Genomic DNA, 23,030 nt, shown 5'->3' on the forward strand with positions numbered 1-23,030 from the left:
ATGTAACCTGAAGCGTATGTAACCTGAGGTACCACTGTACAGCAAGAGAAGTGGGGGTACCAAATTTGGGTGTCACACACGGCACCACTGACATTTGAGACCCCAGGGTCCACCACTATGTTTACCAGAACTGTATACAGTATACATAGTGTGGTCACACCATAGATTTGTACAGCAATATTATGCTCTTGGCAGTTTTATTTTCAGTTTTTCCTAATCATCCCTAGCATGGAATCTGCCTTTTTTTACAGCTATAGCACATATTATTAATAATAATTTTATTATTATTAATAATAAATATTTTGTATACCACCCTCCAACTGAAGATCAGAGTCATTCACGACATAAAAATATACAAAATGAGTGCACAAAATACATAATAAAAAACAAGATCAAAAATGAAAACAATCCAGTAACACCCCCCAAAACACATTTAAATAGAATGTTGAACAACATTTTCACCTGGCGTCTAAAGATATGTAATGAAGGCACAAGGCAAGCCTCCTGGGGAGAGCATTCCACAAACAGGGAGCCACTGCAGAAAAGGCCCATTCTCATTTTGCTCCCTCCAGACTTCTCGTGGAGGAGGCACACAAAGAGGTGCCTCACATGATGATCACAGGGCACGGGTCAGTTCATATGGGGAGAGGCAGCCCCTGAGATCTTTCTTTACTGGGCCGTTTGAATTGAATCAACATTATGGTTTGTTTTTTTCATTTTGATCAGAAACCATTAAACAAATTAACTTTTATAGCACAATCCTATGTATATCTACTGAGAAGTCTAGCTGAGTCCAATGGGCCTTACTCTCAGCTAAGTGTATATAAGATTGCAGCCTTTGATGCTTGACTGAACTCACATATCAATTGCAAATTCAAAGCTTTTTCACCAAAAGGTTATATTTCTGAGATGAAATTTCAAACATGAATAAGGGATAGATTAACTGTATTCCTAAGGAATCTGTGTAACAAACAAGATCCCCCATATACTGATGAGTTTCACATTATTATATGTTCATGTCAACTGAACCTAATGTAGGTGTGAATGAATCAAGAGCTTGATTATACTTCTGCTACTTGTGCTGAATAGTTAGTTAGACATTCCAGAAGCCCTATGGAATTGTAGAAAACTACTCACCTCATTAATATTATTCAATGTGAGTTATTACCTCCTTCTAGACAGTGTTTGATTTTATTGAGCTATACCAATCCAAATTCTGATAATACTCACTCTGGTGTGCAAGTTGAAAATGTCAATGGAGTTACTTTAAGGTTGACATATATATGTAAGTAAGATTACAATCAGATTTTTGTCATTAGTTGAAATCTATAGTGTTTCTCCTGCCTGTAACAGAGAGGAATATAGGCCACAGAATGTTTAGCATTTCTTTTATCTGTCTACCTTGATGGCAGCTTCAACTTTTACAAAAAGCTTGCTTGCAGCATGGATATTTTGCAACACTATTCTGTTTTCTTTCTTGCTGCTAACCCATTATTGCAGGAAAAAAATCTGCACAAAGAAAATACTGTGCATATCTAGCAGAAGTGGGAGTTCTAGTAAGTGCCAATCCCATAAAATGTTAGAAAGGCAATACAAAACTAACTACTTCTGGATTTATTTGACTTCAGAAAAGAAATGAGGGGAGGTTTAATAAACAAGTAGGACTTGCGCAACAATGACACTTGACAAATAAGTGGTCCCCTGTTCCTGCTTACTCAAAGAAAAAGAAGGAACACCTTAATAAAGTTTAAATAATAATGTACAGGATGCTGGCCTGTTTCATTTTATGAGTAAAATGCCCATCGTTGGGATGGGCACTGTGTTTGTGCAGAGGATAATGTGATAATGCAGAGGCCTTGGGGCAGTGGTGGGGGAGTATTAATTTCATGTCTATCCTGCCTTTCTTTTGAGAACCTCAAGGAATGTCCACAGGCAGTCTCCCATCTAGGTACTAACCATTACCAGATTAGTTCAGCAAGATTGCTGAATTATATGCCATGTCCCAACATGGATCCTACTGTCTTAGAAGAGGAGCAGCTTCTGTCCACTCTCAACTGTGTCTGAGCTTAGCTCATTTGCTTTATCCTATAGAATTCAACAAAAGCCAAATCACATATGCAAAGCCGCATTTTTAAATTTTCATATCCTGCCCTATATTCTGCTTCTTGATGGGATACTACAGTGGGACAGAATCTTGCACTTGGAAGAATGTGATAAAGAAATAGAGAACAAACTGTAATGTAGTATCTGGATAGAGTCATTCCAGAGTGATGCACAGTATTGCGGCATTTTGTTTCATGATTCTACCATAAGGTACATGTCAGCACTTGAGCATTACTGAAATATGATATCCATTCACATTTAAACGTATTTAAATTTTAGGTAGAATATTTCATAGTCTGGAAAATCAAAGCAACTGTGGAGTCTGAGATAATCAGAAGTTGCTATCAACAGTGCAGATGTTATCCTCTTGCTTGCTTCGTTATGCAAATTCAAAACTGAATATGAAAGACAGATTGAGGAGTTAGCATGTGAATTCCCTTGGCTACTGGTCTTTTCTTTTTTTGCTTCTAAGTGGTTGTTCAAGTCTTAAATCAGGATACTACTTATAAGTATCTACTCCCATATGGACCTGCGGGTGGTGCTGTGGGTTAAAGCACAGAGCCTAGGATTTGCTGATCAGAAGGTCAGCGGTTCAAATCCCTGCGACGGGGTGAGCTCCCGTTGCTTGGTCCCTGCTCCTGCCAACCTAGCAGTTCGAAAGCACATCAAAGTGCAAGTAGATAAATAGGTACCGCTCTGGCGGAAGGTAAACGGCGTTTCCATGCTCTCTAGACACCGTCACAGTGTTCCATTGCACCAGAAGCAGTTTAGTCATTCTGGCCACATGACCCTGAAAGCTGTCTGTGGACAAACACCGGCTCCCTCGGCTTGAAGCAAGACGAGCACCACTCCCCATAGCCACCTTTGACTGAGCTTAACTGTCCAGGGGTCCTTTGCTTATTTACGGTACCTTTTACATGGAGTAAGGTGATCCTGCAGGTAAACTGGCCATAAGCTGTTAAGGGCTTTATATACCAACAGTAACACCTTGAACTTGGCCTGGCAATGCCAATGCTAAAACAGAAGTATTGCCGTATCACCAATTATGAAGGCTTGCCCTACATCCTGGCTACAGGAATGTCAATGTGGTATTGAATAGGCTGCTGGAATAGTGGAGAGCTGCATTCAAATTTGAGTTCAGCCAACTCACTGAGTGACCTGGAACTGGGTTATTGTGAAGATAAATTGGGGCAAGGGGGGTCATGTCTGCCAATATGAGTCCTTGGAAGATGAGTGAGTTAAAAGTTAATTAATTAGTAAACACAAAGCATCAGTTAGCTTGCATATATGTGCACACACTGCATGAGCCAGAAATATACTTATTCCCCTGCACCCACCAGATAAATTAGCTAAAAATTCTAATCTGAATTCCGATATAAAAATTCTAATTCTGAATTCCAATATTCACAACCCTCTCTTGTGTAGAATTAATGAATGACACTTGCCAATCTGTTTCTTGAACTGGACTGTTCACATAAGCATTAAAAACGTTAAGAAGCATTAAGAAAAAAACTCTATATAAATGCTTATTATTATTATTATTATTATTATTATCACTAAATCAGACATGATTTATTTCTATATGCTACCGATATATAGAAAGAGTGTTGACAAAGAATCACCTCCCTGCCCACCCAAAAAGCGCTGAGCTACTGAAGAGGCATAATGAACTGTAGGAAAAGTAAAACACTGATAAAACTGAACACTTTGGAGAATGGAATATAAACCCTGATGCATAGCTGGGTGCAGCTGCAGCTTAAGAAAGATCATTTCTATATGAGTAAGTGGTCATTCTCGGCTAGCAGTTAATACCATGTAATAATACGCTAACTGCATGAGAACTCCACATTGTTTCTGGAACATGTCAATATCAGCTTGCACAATAACTAGCAGCATTTGGGACTCTGGATAGTGTCGGCTGTGTCTAATTGAGTAACACTGTCTAAGGCATTTGACGTGCACCAGACACCATCTCTTAATTAGGGGCCAATATTGAAAGACTCCGGGTCAAATTCTGCTTTTCAATTACATTGGTGCTGTTCTCCTTGATGTCAGCAGGAGCTGCACCTGCATACCCCTGTTTGGGATTAAGTATACTGCATTCTATATATAAACTATGGTAATTATTGCAGCAACACAAAACTGAATTTATTTGCAGTTTTAAAATCTCATTTTATATATAGCTCTAGTCCAACCAACTTTGGTCAAGGCATTTATACTATCTATACTTCTCCTCTACTAGAACTCAACTGCAATCATAAGCATGAAAAATTATTTGCAGTTAACAGGGTTTGAACTACAGCATTATATCAACCTGGGAGTGCCATTAAAGTTTTGCACTGGTTGATAAAGTCTGCTCAGCAGAATATGTTCTATTTTGACTTTCAGAATCCTCTCTGGGTAAAGTGGAACAAAAGGAAGATGAAAAACTTCCTATATGTAGTATAGCATATAGTATATATGGAATAGAATATACTATATATACTACAGAGTCAACACTGTAAGAAAATCAATGGTCCTACACAGATGAAAAAGGCTGCAGTAGTAAGTATCTGGTCCACTAATACTGGTGATATTAAAAATAATAACCTCTAGGGCATTATCATCTGCTTGGTTATGACTCATAACATATCAACTATATTGGAAGGAAGGAAGGAAGGAAGGAAGGAAGGAAGGAAGGAAGGAAGGAAGGAAGCCAAGGAGAAATGCGGGGGGGGGAGGGAGAGGGAGAGGGAGAGGAGAGAGAGAGACGTTTAAAAAAATGAAAAGTGGATCCCATGTTAGTCCCAAGAGAGAAAAGATGGAAGATAATGGCCTTAGGGCATATTCCAAAGAAACACTTTGTATTTACACCTTCATGTAATAATTTAGTGTCATTAACATATTAATATAGTGCCATGGGAAAGTTATCAAAATTCTAAGATCCAGCTCAGGTACGTGTCTAGGAAAACGATGCATTTATAAAGTTTCCACTTATCTGAACTCAGTGGTTTAAAAATTAAGGGCACCCTAGATTTGCTGAAATCAGGAAGTTATGACATTTGGAGGAATAGTCATCTGTGATTACAGCTTTCTTTTAAACAGGAAAACGTGTAATTCCCAGCGTTAATTTGTGACATCCCAATTTAAAAAGATGAAAGTCTACTAATGACTTTATGTTTTCCAAGTAGGCTAGGCTGTTTTAAATATATATATATATTGTGAGATAAAGTTTAATTCACTTATAGACTGTTTTACAATTGTGCTAAGTCAAAATATTAGGAATTAAGTTGATTTTATCCTGGTAACTTCAATGCAACTGCAGCCTCCAGGTTTTGCCTCTGGGCTTGTCAGCAACAAAAGCTCAGGTCTATGTCACAGGTGAGCTCACAAGTTCTTCCACTTCTGTATAGACAAGCCTCAGATTTCAACCACCGCTGCCCCCAATGATGTACAGTAAATCCAGACAATCTTTAGAACTGACAGCCCAATCTACAAGCCCCTTAAAAACCAAGCATTCTCACTTGAAACAAAATGCAGTTGCATTGAAGTTACCAGGATAAAATCAACTTAATTCCTAATATTTTGACTTAGCACAATTGTAAAACAGTCTATAAGTGAATTAAACTTTATCTCACAATATATATATATTTAAAACAGCCTAGCCTACTTGAAAACATAAAGTCATTAGTAGACTTTCATCTTTTTAAATTGGGATGTCACAAATTAACGCTGGGAATTACACGTTTTCCTGTTTAAAAGAAAGCTGTAATCACAGATGACTATTCCTCCAAATTACAATAAAGATAGATAACAGAATGAATTATAAAACAAAGGTTAGAGACAGAAACTGAGCATTGTGGCGGTAACGACTTTTAATTGGATTCAGTTTATCACATTTTTCAGAGTACCACAGAAGCAGAAGAAAGGATTAGAATTATTTCCACATTTCACTGTTTGGCATAATGAGAAAACAGAGGGAGGTCCTCATCCCTGATGCGTATGGTGAGCCACAGGAGATGTTTAACATGTCAGGATATAGTAGCGTATGGTCCCGAGACACAAATGCGTAGGCTCCATTATAATGTAGCAAAGTGTAATCAATTGGAAAAAAATGGCTAGGTCATGAAAATTTGTTAGGCAAGAGCATAATTTCTAAAAGGAAATTTAACCCCTTGGTGTCATCAGTGACTTGTATATTTAACCTACAGAACAGTACTGGGGAAAGGTTTTGTTTCCCCCCAAATGATTTATGAATTAATAAAAATTATGGAGAATTCTAAGTTACTGTTACTAAAAAGAAAGAGATGTCACCATTTGCATTGGTGGGATGAAATTCTGCAACACCTCATATATAGGGATTTATCAATTGCCATTTCCTTCTACACAGCTTTGAGGTTCTAGACATACTGATGTTAAATATTTATGTTTGAACAATATAGTCCTATGCATGTTTATTTAGAAGTAAAACTCGGTGAGATATGCTGCCTGATAAGTGTGTTTATGACAGCCACCTAACTACTGCTACATCAAAAAACCCTTGGGAGGCATCATTTTCAAACAATCTTAATACCATGGGTGTAGCCGGGGGGGGGGGCAGATGCCCCCCCAATAAAATAAATAAATAAATAAATAAATAAAAATACATAGCAAACTGAGGTTCTGCCCCTCTGAACAAAAGGCTTGCCCCTCCCTAACAAAAATCCTGGCTACACCCATGCTTAATACTATTATAGAAGACAGAAGGTGTGTGAGATAAGTGAGAAGGTAATGTGCCTAGGTAACCTGTGTCTTGGCATGTATTTTCATTTATTAAGACCCAGAATTAGCATTGGTTTCTACAGCTAAAGAAGAAATACCACCCATTTCCAGCTGGCTAAAGCTTTTCCATGCTACATTACTCCTCCTTTTACAGCTATATTTTAGAATTTGCATATATCAAACTGCCAAGCTCAACATAGTAAATGACCCTTTACTCCATATACAATTCCAAATCTATGGGCCTGGTTGGAATTTGACTATGGTCTGGATCCTAAGATAACATAAGGAAATTCATGGAAGGAAATTTTCCCATCTCTTCCCTGTAGCCACTTGCATTCTCCAAAAAGCCTCTCTAGAAAACTGCTGCAGCAATCAATTGATAAGCATTTATTTATTCCCTTGATTTTATCCTGTATTTCTTCCATCAGGGACCCTAAGGGGAAATGCATGCATGTGGTACCCAGGGAATTACACATCCAGGCACTGACCAGCCGCAGACCTGCCTTCATGTAAGAACCAATCCAGATTCCAACATATCAGCTGAAACTTTTCATTCTATGTAAGGAAATTTCCGTTCTTGAAAGGAAAGGAAAGGAAAGGAAAGGAAAGGAAAGGAAAGGAAAGGAAAGGAAAGGAAAGGAAAGAGATTTCTTACCACAGCCTAACCACAGACAGCACCCCGTTCACTCAACTTATTGTGAGTGAAGAAGTGCGCCTTCCAAGTCGAAGGTTGAGTTTCAGCAACTTTCCCAAATTTCACAATGAATTCTGGTTTTTATTATTAAACGAGTTACCCAGCTTCCACCAATATCTATTTAATAGAAAGAGAACCAATATTCTTTCCAGTGCCACGTTATTCATGCCATACTTTTATTGTCTACATCAGTGGTTCTCAAAGGGTGTGGCACGCCACACTGATTTAATAGGAGAGGATAGTGAATGTGGCAGGATGATTCAAGGACAATCAAAGAAATATTGAAAGATTTCAGTATAGTGTGATATAGTGCACTATACTATACTATACTATACTATACTATACTAATAAAGAATTTTTTTTTAATATATAACCAGAAACAGTATCCACACCTCTCTTCAAGAGCATTGGTTATTCTTCCACAGTTCTCCACAACATATTGTTTTGAACAGGGATTTTCAACTCTGACAAATATGAAAGATCAGAAAAGACAAAGGTTTCTTTGTGAGATGAGAGTTTATCTCAAATTAGACGTAATATAAATGAGATTCAGCAAAAGCAACCTCACATTTCTCATTGAGTTTGGATACATACTTAAGGTACATGTATAAGAGGCTTGTTTATAATTATATTTTTGGAATGATTCATGTACCTATGTAGCTGCATTGTTTTATACTTTCTGGATGTTCCATGATCATATTATGATGTAGTTGTGTTCTATATTATAAATCAAGTACTGCTAAGAGTTGTTTCTTTTTGTTTTCTAATGTATTTCTTATCAACTTTTTAAAAATGGTGTGGCATGAGCAAATGTTTATTCTGAAAGTGTGGCCCAGAGAACAAAGTTTGAGAACCCCTGGTCTATATGAACAGCCTTGATTTTCTTCAGAAAACCATTTTTAAAATTCTACCTTCAGAAAAATGACACTTTTGCCATTGTGAAATAAAGTTTCAAACACATGATGAGAGGCAAAAATATCTTGGGAGGTTTTGTGCATCCCTGGCATTCATAATGTGCAGACTGAGTGATTAGTGAAGTCAGCAACAATTCCCAATTATGTAGTATGTATTTCATAGCAGGCTGGTGTTCAGATTTTACATCTAAATGGGTACTACTCTCCCCTCGCCCCATTCTAGTGATGGTTTAATCATTTGTGGGTTTGCTTTGTATAGCTTTGTTACTACATCATGGAGACAGAGGCTGTTGTAGAACCATCCAACCAGAAAGTCTTTAATTATGTTATTACACTAATAGACCCTTAATTATATGTGGATGCCAGGATGCAACATCACAGTAAGCCCTTGAAATGCTAATAAAAACATGAGAAACCAATCCAGTAATCAGAAAAAGTATCAAATAATTCACCCTACAATGCCATCAACTTGAAAAGAAAAATCAAACCCTGGCAAGAATATTTTCCACCATTTATTTTGCGTGGGAAATTCCAAGCCTTACTTCCCCCACCAGCTACTTGTCAGCCGCTAACCATCATTAAATTTCTCCAAGGTCATAACAATAATAAATAGAACATACTTAGCTGATTGGGAAAGTCATGAATCTTAAGAGGCTGTATAGTATACATGGAGATATATGCCATGACTTACTATGGTATCTTAAGTATCTTTATCATAGTGAAGTTTGTTTTATTTATTTCTTTTCTTCCCCATCTTTGTCCAGCTTTAGTCCAATAAGGTGATCATATGTCTAAAACCATGTTTGTGAAAATAATTTCAAAATACGAAGTGGGAAATTCTGTTCTTGTGGAATTGGTCTTCCACATGAGCAAAGAGGGAGGAGAGAATATACTGGGCTGGTTTTCTTTCTCTTTCATCCTCCTCACTTCATCCTCTTCCTTGCCACAAGTGACAGCTGTGCCCATTGATGAGCAACAGGGGGGATGTGAAGAGGGAGAAAAAACAAGCCAAACATATTTCACCTGCCTCTGTTCAACTAGAGATGCAAAGGCCCAGGGAAAAAAAACCCAGAAAAATACTGTACGTGTGCTTTTTCTCCAAAGACTTGTTTTGCTTGGTTTGGTTTGTTTTCAGAATATGAATAAAAGTTGAAGACATTGTGTATTCACTCCCCGCTAAAGGATATCAAAAAATTGCCTCTTTAACTCAAGAGCAAGATACATTTCTGCCTCTAGGGGGCACTGCCTTTGTCACAAGAGAATGAAGAAGGATTCTGTGTCTTCTTTGGTTATGGGCTTCTCCTTGTTGTCATAGTTAGCGAATCTTTTTCTGTCCTCTTGACTTGACTAGGCCTCAAAGAACTGGTAATGGCAGAACCTACAGAGTAACTGAATTTTGTTGTGATCCAATATATTCTGCTGCAAAGAAAGAAACTGGTCTATGTTAGGAAATACACCAAATGAAGAAATAAACTAACATATGAAAAGGTGACCCAGCTGAGCTAGAGCTGGGCACATATGTTGGCTGGGAATGTCTTAACTTGGTCATCCCAGCAAATCTGGGGTAAGATTGTGCACTTAATTATTAAACTACTGAGTTCAGCTAAGTAGAAGCTTTGGTTATAAATGCAGTATTTTCCTAGACAGATCTCTGAGCTGGATCTTATATTTTTAATATTAATGGCACTAAATTGTTACTTAACCTTTGACCCTCCAGATGCTTGTGAAATGCAAGTCCCATCAGCCCTAGCAACCATGGCTAAGCAAGATTTTCCAGGCTGCATGAAGCATTTGACAGTTCAGAATCGGGGAGGCTTGCAAGTGATCCCTGACTGTCAAATGGGTGGGGAGCTTTGGATTGGATTGGAAATTTGATGAGCCATTTTCCTATTGAACAGTGTTAAGTGTTTCAGGGTAAAAATGCTCAACTTGTAATAAAACAAAATATTACACAGTAAAAAATAAGTATTAAGAGGTCATTATCTACAAACTTAAGTGGCATTGCTACACAGAACCATCTCTGCAAACTTCTCTTTTTTCCGCAAATCTTTTTTATTGATTTTCAAATTTTTACAAACTGGTCACTAATTAAAACGAAGTAAAACAAATTTAACCTTTTTCCTAATCTGACTTCCTGCACGCCTTCCTGGATGTGTTGATGGTTCTCCTTAGTCATATTCCCCAATTATTTCTAGTTTATCTTCAAATGTTACAGATACCTTACATTACAATATATTTGCTTTTTAACTTAATTCCTTTTCAAACAACTATCCATCAACCAATTTCTGTATGTATATTAAGTTAAAATGTTCAATTTCAACAAGTGAGGTTACTTATCAGATTGTCAGTCCCTGCTAAATCTTTGATTAATATCAATTAACATAAAAAGAAACATCTTCTCCTTCCATCTCTGCGTGTAGAGACATAGCAATCTTCTTGCTGCTCAGCTCCTTTGCCCCATGTTGCATGTAATCTGTAGTCTCTTTTTTTTAAGATAGGAACTCCATGATCAACTATCTCACTCAATATATTTTCCCACCAGCAACATCATAGCAACCAGCCTGCAATGGGGGGGGGGGGACACATTCTCCTAGATCTTTCACAGTCTTTATTACAGCCTCTCCCCCTGATCTGAGCCACTTGAGCAGATGTGTCCCACCAATGGAATTTCCATTTCATCTTTATGTAGACAAATCTGCTCCTTTCTGGCCGGTTTGCTTTTAATTCCTCCATCATATATTATCCAATGATCCAACAGTCTTGCAAACTTCAAACTTGTACCTACATATCACGACCTACTATGCTTTGATTCAACTCACTTCTTGAATATATTTCAAGATGAAGCATGTCATGTCTGAAGCTCCATCAGCTGCATTAGTTCACCATGCTGAAATCCTTTGAAAGAAACAACTTGTGTTGATTTGAGCATTAATCATCACATAAATAGAAGGGCTAGTAGTTGCAGTTGATAGGGAAAATGATAGTTGGTTTTGTTGCGAAATTCTCCCTGCTAGGTTCTAGTATTTGAAAGCATACCTTTAATTTTTGTATGAACACAATATGCCTGAATTGGTACCTGGCTGCTGTTGAAATGAAGTCATATTTTGAAGAAAGCCCATCACATATATCCAAACACTAACACGGTCATGGATGGGGATACTCAGTTAAATAGATGTTTGTCTAGAAGAGTCATCATCTGGCTAGCATCTCTGCTGAATGTTTCTAAGCAGCTAACTGATGTATACTAAACAAATTTGGTTTGGCTGCAGCTAAAGCCGCCCTGTGGAAATTCTCAACATACATTTGTTTGATTGAGCTGTCATTTTCAGTTGATCTGCTGATGATCTGTGTCACTTTGTTTAAATGTCCTTGCATTTTTTTTTCTTTATACAGCAAAAAAGAAGAAGAAGAAAAGAGAAAAGAAAGGCACGCTTTCTGTGATGGATTAAATGAAGGTGAAATTCGAGAGTTACTCCTGTTTTCGATTTCTGTGTTCCCAGACAGGTGGGTCTGGAATGACAAAGAACTTCATACGCCAACACTTGAAAAAACAGAATAGAGTAGATGCCCTTATGATTTAAAACATCCACAGATGTGTCAGCTTCCAAATGCTCCTGTTTTAGGAGTCACTGGAATCAGTAACTGGAACAACAAATATTATTTATATAAACTGGGGTAGCAAAAGATCCTAACCTTACAGCCACACATCAAAATCTTTGCACAGGGGAAAGCCATCATGCAGACAGCACTTTACAGTACCAACTATTTTTGCTCCACAGAAACCTCTGTGTCTGCATTTTATTCTACTCCAGTTATCTTCTGCCATTGCTTCAAGCCATTGCAGTTTTTGCACCCTCAATACTACATCCTCATTATACCACTAACTCGGCACCCCTTACTTATGCCCTCTATTTTGTCTTATTTGGCCTTCCCCCAACTACTTAGCCTTCCTGCTACCCCTTCTCTATGCCTCCCGGTAGTAGCTATGGAGCAGGTCTACTACCAGAAGGAGTGTATGAGCAACCCGCTACTAATTCATATGGCACATCTCATCCAAGCCCACTATGCATAGGTTTGAAAAAAAATCAGTCTAAATATTGAATGTACAGTTATGTACATGAATTATGTACAGTTGTACCTCTGGTTACATACGCTTCAGGTTACTGACTCCACTAACCCAGAAATAGAACCTCAGGTTAAGAACTTTGCTTCAGGATGAGAACAGAAATCGTGCGGCGTCAGCGGGAGGCCCCATTAGCTAAAGTGGTGCTTCAGGTTAAGAACAGTTTCAGGTTAAGAAGAGACCTCTGGAAAGAATTAAGTATGTAACCGGAGGTACCACTGTATATTTTAAGCATTTTCCTTGATTTTAAAAAAATATTTCTAGGATTCCACAATAAAGCTAGGAAAACTCTAACAAGGCATTTCTAGAGGTCTTCAGACTTTGACCATCATTTGATTCCTTTAAAAAAATTCTGATAGACATGTTTACTTTTTAACATCCATGGCCGGAGGATTTCAATACACAAGTGCAGCAAATCAGGGAGGTATGCACTCTTCACTTGTCAGGAGAAAACTGTTTACATGAAAATCATGATTGTGTATGATTAGGCTGAAGCAGAAATACTGTTTTTTTGTGTGTTAATATTTATTACACCAATGACATGCCATGGATAGACACGGAAACATTTAACCCACAGGCAGGTTAGTAGGAGAGCCAACAAGGTTCTGTCCAGATTTTTCATTGAACATTCAGTCTTATTTAATGGCAATTAGAAACTGGGGGAAAGCTGCTGTTTGGGGAAATATAAATACAGTTCTCCAGCATTCATCCTAATGGTTGGATATGCAAGGAAACTTTCTAGCTCATGGCACTAGAGGCCTCAACAATCTAGGATTTCCCATTGTAAAGAAAGGGAATTGAAGCTGAAAGGCGCAGTAAGGCTTGCTCTACCTTTCTTTGATTTTCACATGTTTTCCATAATGCCTATATGGGGGAAAAAGAAAAAGATGCCCCAACAGAGATCGCCAACATGGTCTTCACTGGTGATCATGGTCACTATGGTGCCCATGGTCTCTGGTTTGGGGGCCCTCATGATTTTATTTTATTTTATTGCCTGCAAGTGGGATTTTCTGAATGAGGGGGGGAGGATGGGTTGTTAAGGCATGCCGTGTGTGTGTGTGTGTGTATGATTGAGAGAGATGCAGTTGGCCATAAACAGAGGCAGAGATATACGCTGAGCATGTGTCGTGGGAAGACAGAAGCTAGGAATGTGAGTCTGTGTATGTATAGTCTGAGAGGGAGTGATGCACTTGGGCAGAGAGGGACATGTGAAGTGTGTGTCCATGAGTGAGTTTTTAACCTGCTATATTAAAATATATTAAGGAAAATGTTTAAAATTGGAAATAATTAAGGATAAAGAAATTACAGACATGTATAATATAAGATATTACAAAAGAACCAGGGGAGGAAATGGAGGGAAGTCAAAGGATCTGAGTTATTCCAAAATATGGATTGAATATGGTGTGAAAATGTTTTATTTTCTTTTTCTTTTTTCTTTTAATTGTATTTGTTTGTTATGGTTTATATGATGATAATGTTTAAATGTGAAAATTAATTTAAAAATTATAATGAAGAGGAAGGGAGAGGAGGAGGAGGATCAATATTGTGTGATCTCCACAATCAGGGCCAGCTGACTTCCCATGGCAGCCATTTTGTGACTTGAGCCCACAGTACTTTCTCAAAGTTCAAAGTGTTCTCATAGGTCCAAAAGTGTTGGCAACTGTGTCCTACACCCATGTGCACGGTAACCCCTTTGTCACCAGCAAAATGAGGAGACTCTCCTTTTCTCCCTACACTCATAAAAAAGGGGAACAAACTAAAATAAAGTGACCAGGGCTCAGGAACCATAACAGTGCTGTTAAAAGAAACCACCAAATAAGAGTTCAGGGACACCACTTTATCATGAAATGGGTGAGGGCTGCTCTGCATACTTCTCTGTGGGAAACACATAAGATGTAAACACATAAAGTGTGTACAGTGATACCTCGGGTTACATACGCTTCAGGTTACATTCGATTCAGGTTACAGACTCCGCTAACCCAGAAATATTACGTGGGTTAATAACTCCGGCAGCGCAGCGGCAGCAGGAGGCCCCATTAGCTAAAGTGGTGCTTCAGGTTAAAAACAGTTTCAGGTTAAGAATGGACCTCCAGAACGAATTAAGTACTTAACCCGAGGTACCACTGTACATGTGTCTTAGAGCATTAACTGGGCCAGAAGACCCAGAAATGTGTACATGAATGTTTAAAGGTATACACATCTTTACATCTGCAGAGCTGTTAAAATTTACTTTTTCCATTTTCATCCTGACTCATCCTCAAATGAGCTCAGGGCACTGTACATTGTGTCCCACCTCACTCCTACTCTGCTTTTGTCCTCACAACAACCCTGTGAGGTAGCTTAAGTTGAGAGATTGAGTCAACTTGGACCTGTGTGGGAAATATGAACCCAGGTCCCTCTGGACTTAAGTCCAATGTTCCAGCCACCTCACTATTTTCCCACAGACATCATAATGCTGCAAGCCTGAGAGTGGCTAGGGTGCATGTGCTTTTCACTCTTTCCACCTTCAAGTATTCTGATGTCCAGTCGCATGGGGGTCTTCTTATTGTCCTTCTACAGTCCCTGGTTCAAAGTGGGGAAAGACGCTTCTCAAGCCATCAAGGTCCCAGCTCACAGATTCTGTCAGGACATTTGAACCCAGTTGCTTCAGGAAGGTCCTGAAGGGTCAAAAGACATATCCTGGCATAGTTCTCTCTCTCAGTCATGCCTCTCCGTCCTCCTCAGAACACAGAGGCTGGTCCGTAGAGGGCCCTGATTGGTTTTCTACAACAGAGAGAGTTGGGGTCTGCGGTTATAACCGCAGAAATGAATCAAGAGAAAGTAGAATAGACTTTATTTTTTCAGTAGGTAGAGATTACTTTAGAATTTTAAACACATACACACTCAAACACCCTGCCAGTAGAAACTATCAGAGCAGGGAAGAGGCTGGGCCAGAGAAGTCTTTTCTTGGAAATTATGTGCTGGAGATATTTTGTTTTTAATGTGGGGAAATATTACAAAATGCAAAGGGGTGGTGGTGGCTTGCAATAGGCGCAGTCTACTTTACCACCTCATTCTTCTGGATGTGCAGAGCAGGAGATTTGATCACAGGCCTTCCCAATCCAAGTCCAACTCTCTAGTCTCAACTATAGTTACGGTGTCCCATTGCGCCAGAAGCAGTTTAGTCATGCTGGCCACATGACCTGGAAAGCTGTCTGTGGACAAACGCCAGCTCCCTCGGCCTACAAAGTGAGATGAGTGCCACACTCCATAGTCGCGTTTGACTGGGCTTAACCATCCAGGGGTCCTTTTCCTTTACCTATAGTACAGTTTACAGTTGTACCTTGGATCTCAAACGGCTTGGTTCCTGAACAATCAAAACCTGGAAGTGAGTGTTCTGGTTTTTGAACGATTTTAGGAAGTCAAGCGGCTTCCGATTGGCTGCAGGACGCTCATAATGGAACACGTTCTGTTCGAGAATCAAGGTACGACTGTACATGAATTTTTGTGCATGCTCTCACAGAACTATGTATGTCTTAACAACAACCACATGAAGACCAATATCTCCACTGCACATTTATTTCAGTCACTTTCCTGAACATATGCTGAACCTTGCCAACGAGGTTAAGCCAAGGCATGATTATTGCGAACTGAAAACTTTCCCTTACTAGCACACACATTAGTAACATTAGTGACTTCTTCAAGGCCAATACACAACTTTATGGCTGCACAAGCATTTGATTTCAAGCTTCCTGAGGTTGTCCTGTGCCCTTTAAAAGCATTATTGTTTGCAGAAATCTTCTATTGAAAGTTCACAGTACATTGATAATATTTGTCGCCTACTGTTAAAAGCACAGGAGCAGAACCCAGTTTTTTAAAGTTGGCAGCCCTATTCCCAATTCCACAGGCCTGTGCCACCATTAGGTAAGTGGTAATCCAGGGTAGCAAATGGATGGTGCAAAAACCTATCTCTGGACATCCATACAGTTGAGAATCTAATCATTAGATATTAGCTTCAAGTGATACAACTAAAAGCACAACCTGTGATTGTGACACATCTACACAAAAATCAATCAAAGAGAAAGATATTGCTGATTTTTCTGTTGCTTTGACCTAGCTGAGAATCTGTCCCTCTACTGAGCTTGTGACTGCTCAGATGCTTAGTATTTTGTTCTCTAGACATACAGAATCTGAACTGCAAAGCGAATCATGAAAAATTCTTCTGAATAAACATAATAAGGGGAGCAGAAAGCAATAATTAAAATGATCCTCATCCTCAATTCATTAATTGCCTTTCACACAATCGTCTCAAAACAATGTACAATAAAAAGAGCCAAAGCAAGTTAAAAATACAAAAAAACAACAACCCACCACTGATACATTTAAAAGAGAAATATCTTCAGAAGTGGAAAAAAGTTGCCAAATAATAGAGAAACTGAGATTTCACCAATACGTTTTTTTATTTTTTAAAAAAACCCTACTCTAAATGCTTTCAGATTATCCTCCCTACTCTACTACCACCCATAGGTCTTGATCACAAAAGACAAGACAACAAACACACTTTGAATTTTGAAATGATATCTTCATTTTTTTTCTTGTTTCCTAAATCTTAAACATTTGAGATGACTGAGGGAGGCCACTACTTCATTTTCCCTCTGAAATCTTTGCTAAAAAATATTTCATTTTTACAGTGCTATTAACAAAAATATATTTTTATGTTGGCAAGGGGGAGGGGAAAGAACTTTCAGCTCTTTTCAGGGCTTGTTTTGTGACTGTACCCATTCTTCTTTTTTTGCTACCTATGATAGCCATTGTGTGTTTGCACCCATGACATTTTTATCAAAATCTGAGTACTGGCACCTAATCTGTACTTTAAAAACAAACAAAAAACTCTAGTTATATTACTGAAATACCTAAATTAGAAATTCAATGTACACTTTTCCTTGGAGTATAAACTCCACTGAACACAGTAAGATCTCATTGCAAGTAAACATGCCCAGGATTATACTGCCCAACTACTATCAAAGCTTCCATCAGGCAGAAAATGTGTGTTTATTTTTACTTAAATGCTGCACTCCGTAATATTTCTGCTTCAAACATAGAAAAGGGAACTTAATGTTTAGTTGAATTAATCTTAGAGGGCCAGCTCCCTCTAGTGGGTTCCCTCCTATGTTGATGGCCCTGGTGGGATAACCTAATGGTCACAGTGCTCTGATTAGAGGTGGGAGATGCCACTTTAAGTTATCACAATTGCCCAGATATAGTATTTCATGGTCACTGGGGGTGGGAGGACAGCTTTGGGTTCTGCCTGAGGATGCCCAAGCGTGCCATATGGTGACACTGGACTTCCTTCCTCATTCTTTTAATTTCAAATGGGCAATTTTCATCATATGAAAATTTTCATCATATGATACACAGCATACATAAAATTCTCAGGAGGAACTGCATCCAGCTTTTGACCAGACCCAGCTTCAGCCAGGTGGTAGCCTCATGTGCTTCAAGACTATCTTGTTGGACTTGAAAGTGTGCATAAATCAGAAGTTCGTTTGATAAAATTTCTGGCAACAAAGGAATGGGATAGAGACAGCCAACAGCCCATTCCAGTCTTAGAGATTCAAGTGCAGAGTATTGCTGGAGCACTGGAAAACCAGGGAAGAAACCTACAATCTTTCTCCTGCCTTAGTAACTACTGTCTATTTAATAATATTATTTTAAATATAATATAAGCCTCATTCGGAACTTCGGTTAGTAGGGAAAGTATAAACATTCTGATCAATTAATTAATCCCTCCCTCAACTAGCAAAAGCAAAATATATGCATGTGCCAAATTGGAATAAAATAAGTACATATTGAATCAAGTAGCAAGAATTATAGACTCCGCAGCTTCTAAGGGAAACTAGCTCAAATTCCATGTGTCAGGAGGGAAACTATATATATTTAATTATTATTATTCTTTTGGAAGTTTCGTTTTTCTCAGTGAAAATGGAGTCTATTATTACTTCTACATTGGCTACTGCAGCAGAAATCATATCCAGGACAACTTCCTCTTAGGAAGCAATAGTTGGAACCTGTCAGTGCCGAAGACAGATCTATGTCTCTAATTCTAGCATATAACTATTTTTGATGATGTGATTGATGAGTTTGATAAGCCCTTTAACCACAGCTGCAGCTTCCATTCAGTTATTTGGGAAACCATCCTGCAATATGGGCACTGTTTACCAAGACATCCAGAGCACTCCAAACCATGCTAGCCTTCCTCTTATCAGAAACATTTTTTTAATGCTGATTAAAAATATAATCATTATCTCCTGTCTTTATGGGGGATGTGTGTTGTGTCATTTCCCCTCCTTCTCTTCTCATACATAGTTTTCTAAATAGGCTCAAGGAAAACAGAGTCAATAAAACTAATAAATTTAATGGACCTATTGTGGTGGGGACAGAACCCTGGTAACCGGAAAAACTGGGCTAAGATTCGAACAAGGGACGCAGGCACAGGGAAGAGAACCACCAATCAGGCCAGAGTCATACCACAGGGAAGCTCAGTATTGTGTACACTAAGTAGAAGCAGCTGCCCAGCGTATCAGAGGCCACACTAACTCCTTACATTTAAAACACTACCATCGGTGCTCTAAAAAAAGTCACATGCATCTTCATTCCCCACTAACAGCCAGCTTAATCTCTAACCAGATCTGGCCCAACTGGATCTGACAGCTGTGGTTCTCAAAGTTGAACTGGTCTGGGCAGCTGAGAACCATTTTGGATCTTAGATTTTAACATGATTTCAGTAAAGAGGAAGGGCATAAATCAGGAAGAAGCATGTGGCTCAGACAACTTACATTTTAAAACCCAAGCTATGGTCCGGAGGCACATGAGGCTTCCATTTTACTGAAGCAAAACAGGTCTGAGTCTGGTTAGGGCCTAGATGGGTAACTATGTAGAAATCAAGCCCATATTCTTACCATGACTGTGAACAGTCATGGCTGTAATTTGTTAAGGGTTCTGAGAGTGGTTAAAACACCCCTATTCCCCTCCCAGAACTACAATTCCCAGAGTTCCTTGGGAAAGGGGATTTATTGTTAAACCACTCTTGGAATCATTGCTCTGATTACCTGAACTGGAAAACATACATTTCAGGTTCTGGACTAAGGCACCATGGCCACAAGTAGCTCCTTTCTGATCCTAATAATACTGACAATTCAGTCTTGAAATTGGGCTCTCTCTTTGGCAGTGATAGCTTCTGCTGGAAAAACAGAAGGAAAAGCTACAAGTATGTGCATGTCCTTTATTTGGATCCTGGCTGTGCTTTCTAATGGGGTACTTGCCATGGTTTGCCTGACAGGCCAGTTGCCAGTTATACTAAAAGCAGCTATCATGACCTTTTGGCTTCACGCGTTGCCAATACCTATTGTACAGGACTCCATCTCTGGCACAGTTTGGAAGAAGGAAGTTGTCCTTCAATAGAGGCACAATATGTGAAACATGGCTGACAACTTTTCTCTTTAAACAGAACAAATCTTTCACTCACAGTGCTGCCTTTATTCCAGCTACAAGGTTGGAGTCTCCTTGAATCTGTTAGAAACCATTCCCGGAGAGAGGAAACAGACACTGTAAATGAACCATGACTCAGTACGTTCCCTTTATACCTGCAAATATCCAGTGGGCTCTAAAGAGGCATTTTCTGTTGGGCCTCTTTTCCTCAAACACAAGCTGTTACTCTCTGAGTCATTTGATTTTTAACTAATTCCAGCTATTTTCCATCCTTCTTTGGGAAAGTTTTAAATGTGCTTTCTGTTCTTCTTGCCTCCTTGCTAGTCTTTGTTTGTTTGATTGATCGATGGATAGATTGCTGTTTTCCTCCAAGCTAATAAACGAGAAATTTACATATGTTTAAAGGAATGAATATGTGCAAATGAACATTTGCCATTTCTTTTTTATTTCCAGAACAAAATGGCAACTCAATATAATATGGTAAATGTGGTCTCCTGGGAGTAAAACATAAAGAAAACCACCTCACTGCCATTTTCAGTCTCTTGCCCTACACAATCACTCCCTTGTATAAAGGAGAGGGTTAAAAAAGTACAAGGTACATGAAAAGTATATGGGTTTGGGTTCAGCTAAATAGAAGGAGAAGCCTTATGCTATTCTCTCACATTCTCTTCAAACTATAATAAATCCCTCTTCTACAACGCTTGGAAAAACAGATCACTTACAGGTGGTGTAAACCACTAAGATATCATGATGACACCAACACATGCCAGGGTCACAATTTGCCTAGTCCTCACTTTCTTAAGATGGCATAATGTGGTAGGGAGGAAACAAATATGGTCAGCAGTGTGGGAGTGTCTAGAACAGAAACCACATTTGAAACCAGGAATTGAAGCATTCAGTAAGTGGATGACAACAAGAAGCCACTTACATTTATAAGCCTTTTTCAGATGTTCTAACAGAAAACAATAGGCTCATTTCAGGCAGGGAAATGAATGCATGTAAGCTGGATGCTGAACCTGTCACCATCATGGCACACCATTTACATGTGAAGGGCTTTAAAATGTATGCAAACGAGTTTATAAAATGTAAATACATATGGATTTACAATATCTTAACATATTCCAGTTTGTCTAAAGACGAACAGTATGAACATATGCTAATTGTCAACTATTTTGCCTACTGTTAACCAAGTGGCTGATGGTATCATCTTGTCCAGGTGATCTTCCCTACATATACTAGGCCCTCCCTTTTCCTTATTTTTGATTCTTTCCTTGTTTGCCCCATGTCATCCCTTAGCCGCAACAGGCATGAAACACAGCATGCACTTTCTACGCAGGTGGTAGCTGATTATTATCTCAAGGTAGTTTTCATCCTAGAACTCCTATCTACATATGTTTTTAAACACCACAATGTGTTTTTAGCTAAATCCTCTTGCTATCTTGAGTCACTGAAATGTCTGCATTTCTCTCTGGAACTATGAACTGTACCCACCACTGGAGATAACTGTGCTGTGCAAAATGCCATAGAAACAACTCCTGAAGCTGTACTCACAATAATGAAAAGTGATTAGAACCTCCACTTCATCCATCAGCAAGTAAAGAGAGAGTGCAAACAAGTCCCATTATTTAACCATTCTTTACTACTCTGATTGTGTGTATGAAAGAATTTTTTAAGGGATGACAAATCAAACTAAATTATTTGTAATATGTTACAGTTAAAGATAAGTTACAGTGTTTTTGTAAATCAAAACAAAATGTATTTGGGTTCTGCATCCTTCCAGTTTTCTGCAACTTTCTCAAATTTCTCTGATGTGAGATATCAGATTCTGTGCTGTTAAATAACCCACTAATAGCCCCTCTCTGCCGTATTCAAGTTATATAGTTTAATAATGAGCATTATTATTAAGCAGGTTCTGTCTGCCTGTCTTCTTGCCTTTCAGTCCCCACCCAAAATTTGGCACAATGAACAGGTCACACCTACACTTGAGCACATGCACACACCCACAAACATGTAAGTGGTTTTGCTGCATTTAGAAAAGGAAAAAGAGTCAGCATTGCATTTGCTAGTAATGTATGTCCTCCACGACTCTATTTCCCCCCAACTTGTATACTTGCCTAAGACTGGTCATTTGTTACTTGCTACTTCAAATTGATTTCCTTTTGCCTTTGCTTTTTTTTCCAGCCACAAGTACAGAGAGCAAACAGCACAATTTATACCAGGCATCGAGAACCAATCGTTAGATAACCAATCCCATTACTAAAAATGTTGGAAGTAAAACAATAGTTTAATTTTAACTTGGCTTTCATTTCTTGCTTTACTACAAAAGGTTCAAAGGAAGGCCAAACATTAGAACTCAGTGGCTCTTTAAGCATAATGCCAATTCATACATTATAAAAGAGGCACAGGAACCGTTTCATAGTGGCTTCCATCTGAATACTGGAGAAGCGCAGAGCACATGGATTACGCCAATTGTATGACTCCTTAGAAGCCCACACTCTTAGGTGAGTGTTGAGTGGACTGGAGAGGCCCATGTAATCCTCCAATACTTCACTCTGCTATTCAGTCATGAGCAGCACTGCCCCAAAGCAAAGGTCCATAGTTCACTGGTAGAGTATCTGCCTTGGTGTCTCCAGACAGTGCGGGGAAAACCAAGGAGAGCCACTGCCAGTCAATGTTGACAATACTGAGCTAAATGTGTCAATGGTCTGACACATAGACAACCTCCTATGTGGTTCCTAAAACATTCTGCCTGTTGCAGCCCCTAAATGCCCACATCCCACTACTCTGGCACCATCTAGACAATAATCCCTGCCTTTATCTGTTTCCCCTGATGGCACTTCATGAAGCAGGGTCACTTCATGATGATGGATGGTGGAACAGTCCATGGACACAGAACATGGCAATATAAACCTGTCTTTGTTTTTGCATTTGGTTTGCATTCAGCAATTTGGATCTAAATCAAAATACAAGTCCGATGCAGAAGGACAAA

General features: G+C 38.9%; 1 protein-coding gene and 1 long non-coding RNA gene across 20 annotated transcripts in view; one reads left to right on the plus strand and one right to left on the minus strand.

Annotated features, from left to right (window-relative positions):
- The window catches only part of MECOM (MDS1 and EVI1 complex locus), a 470,676-nt gene that overhangs the window by 263,110 nt on the left and 184,536 nt on the right, over positions 1–23,030 (minus strand). The gene's annotated exons all lie outside the window — the stretch shown is intronic.
- LOC310845131 lies at positions 9,775–22,335 on the plus strand. 3 transcript variants are annotated; one of them, XR_014564494.1, is made up of 5 exons: positions 9,775–10,015; positions 11,845–11,955; positions 12,839–12,998; positions 21,981–22,051; positions 22,223–22,335. It is a non-coding gene; the product is annotated as an uncharacterized lncRNA (long non-coding RNA). The 3 variants fall into 3 exon arrangements; XR_014564495.1 differs by lacking the exon at positions 21,981–22,051; XR_014564496.1 differs by lacking the exon at positions 21,981–22,051 and having other exon boundaries at positions 11,845–11,906.

The sequence above is a fragment of the Podarcis gaigeae genome (assembly GCF_964106915.1).
Source record: "Podarcis gaigeae genome assembly, chromosome: 5".
Lineage (NCBI taxonomy): Eukaryota > Metazoa > Chordata > Lepidosauria > Squamata > Lacertidae > Podarcis > Podarcis gaigeae.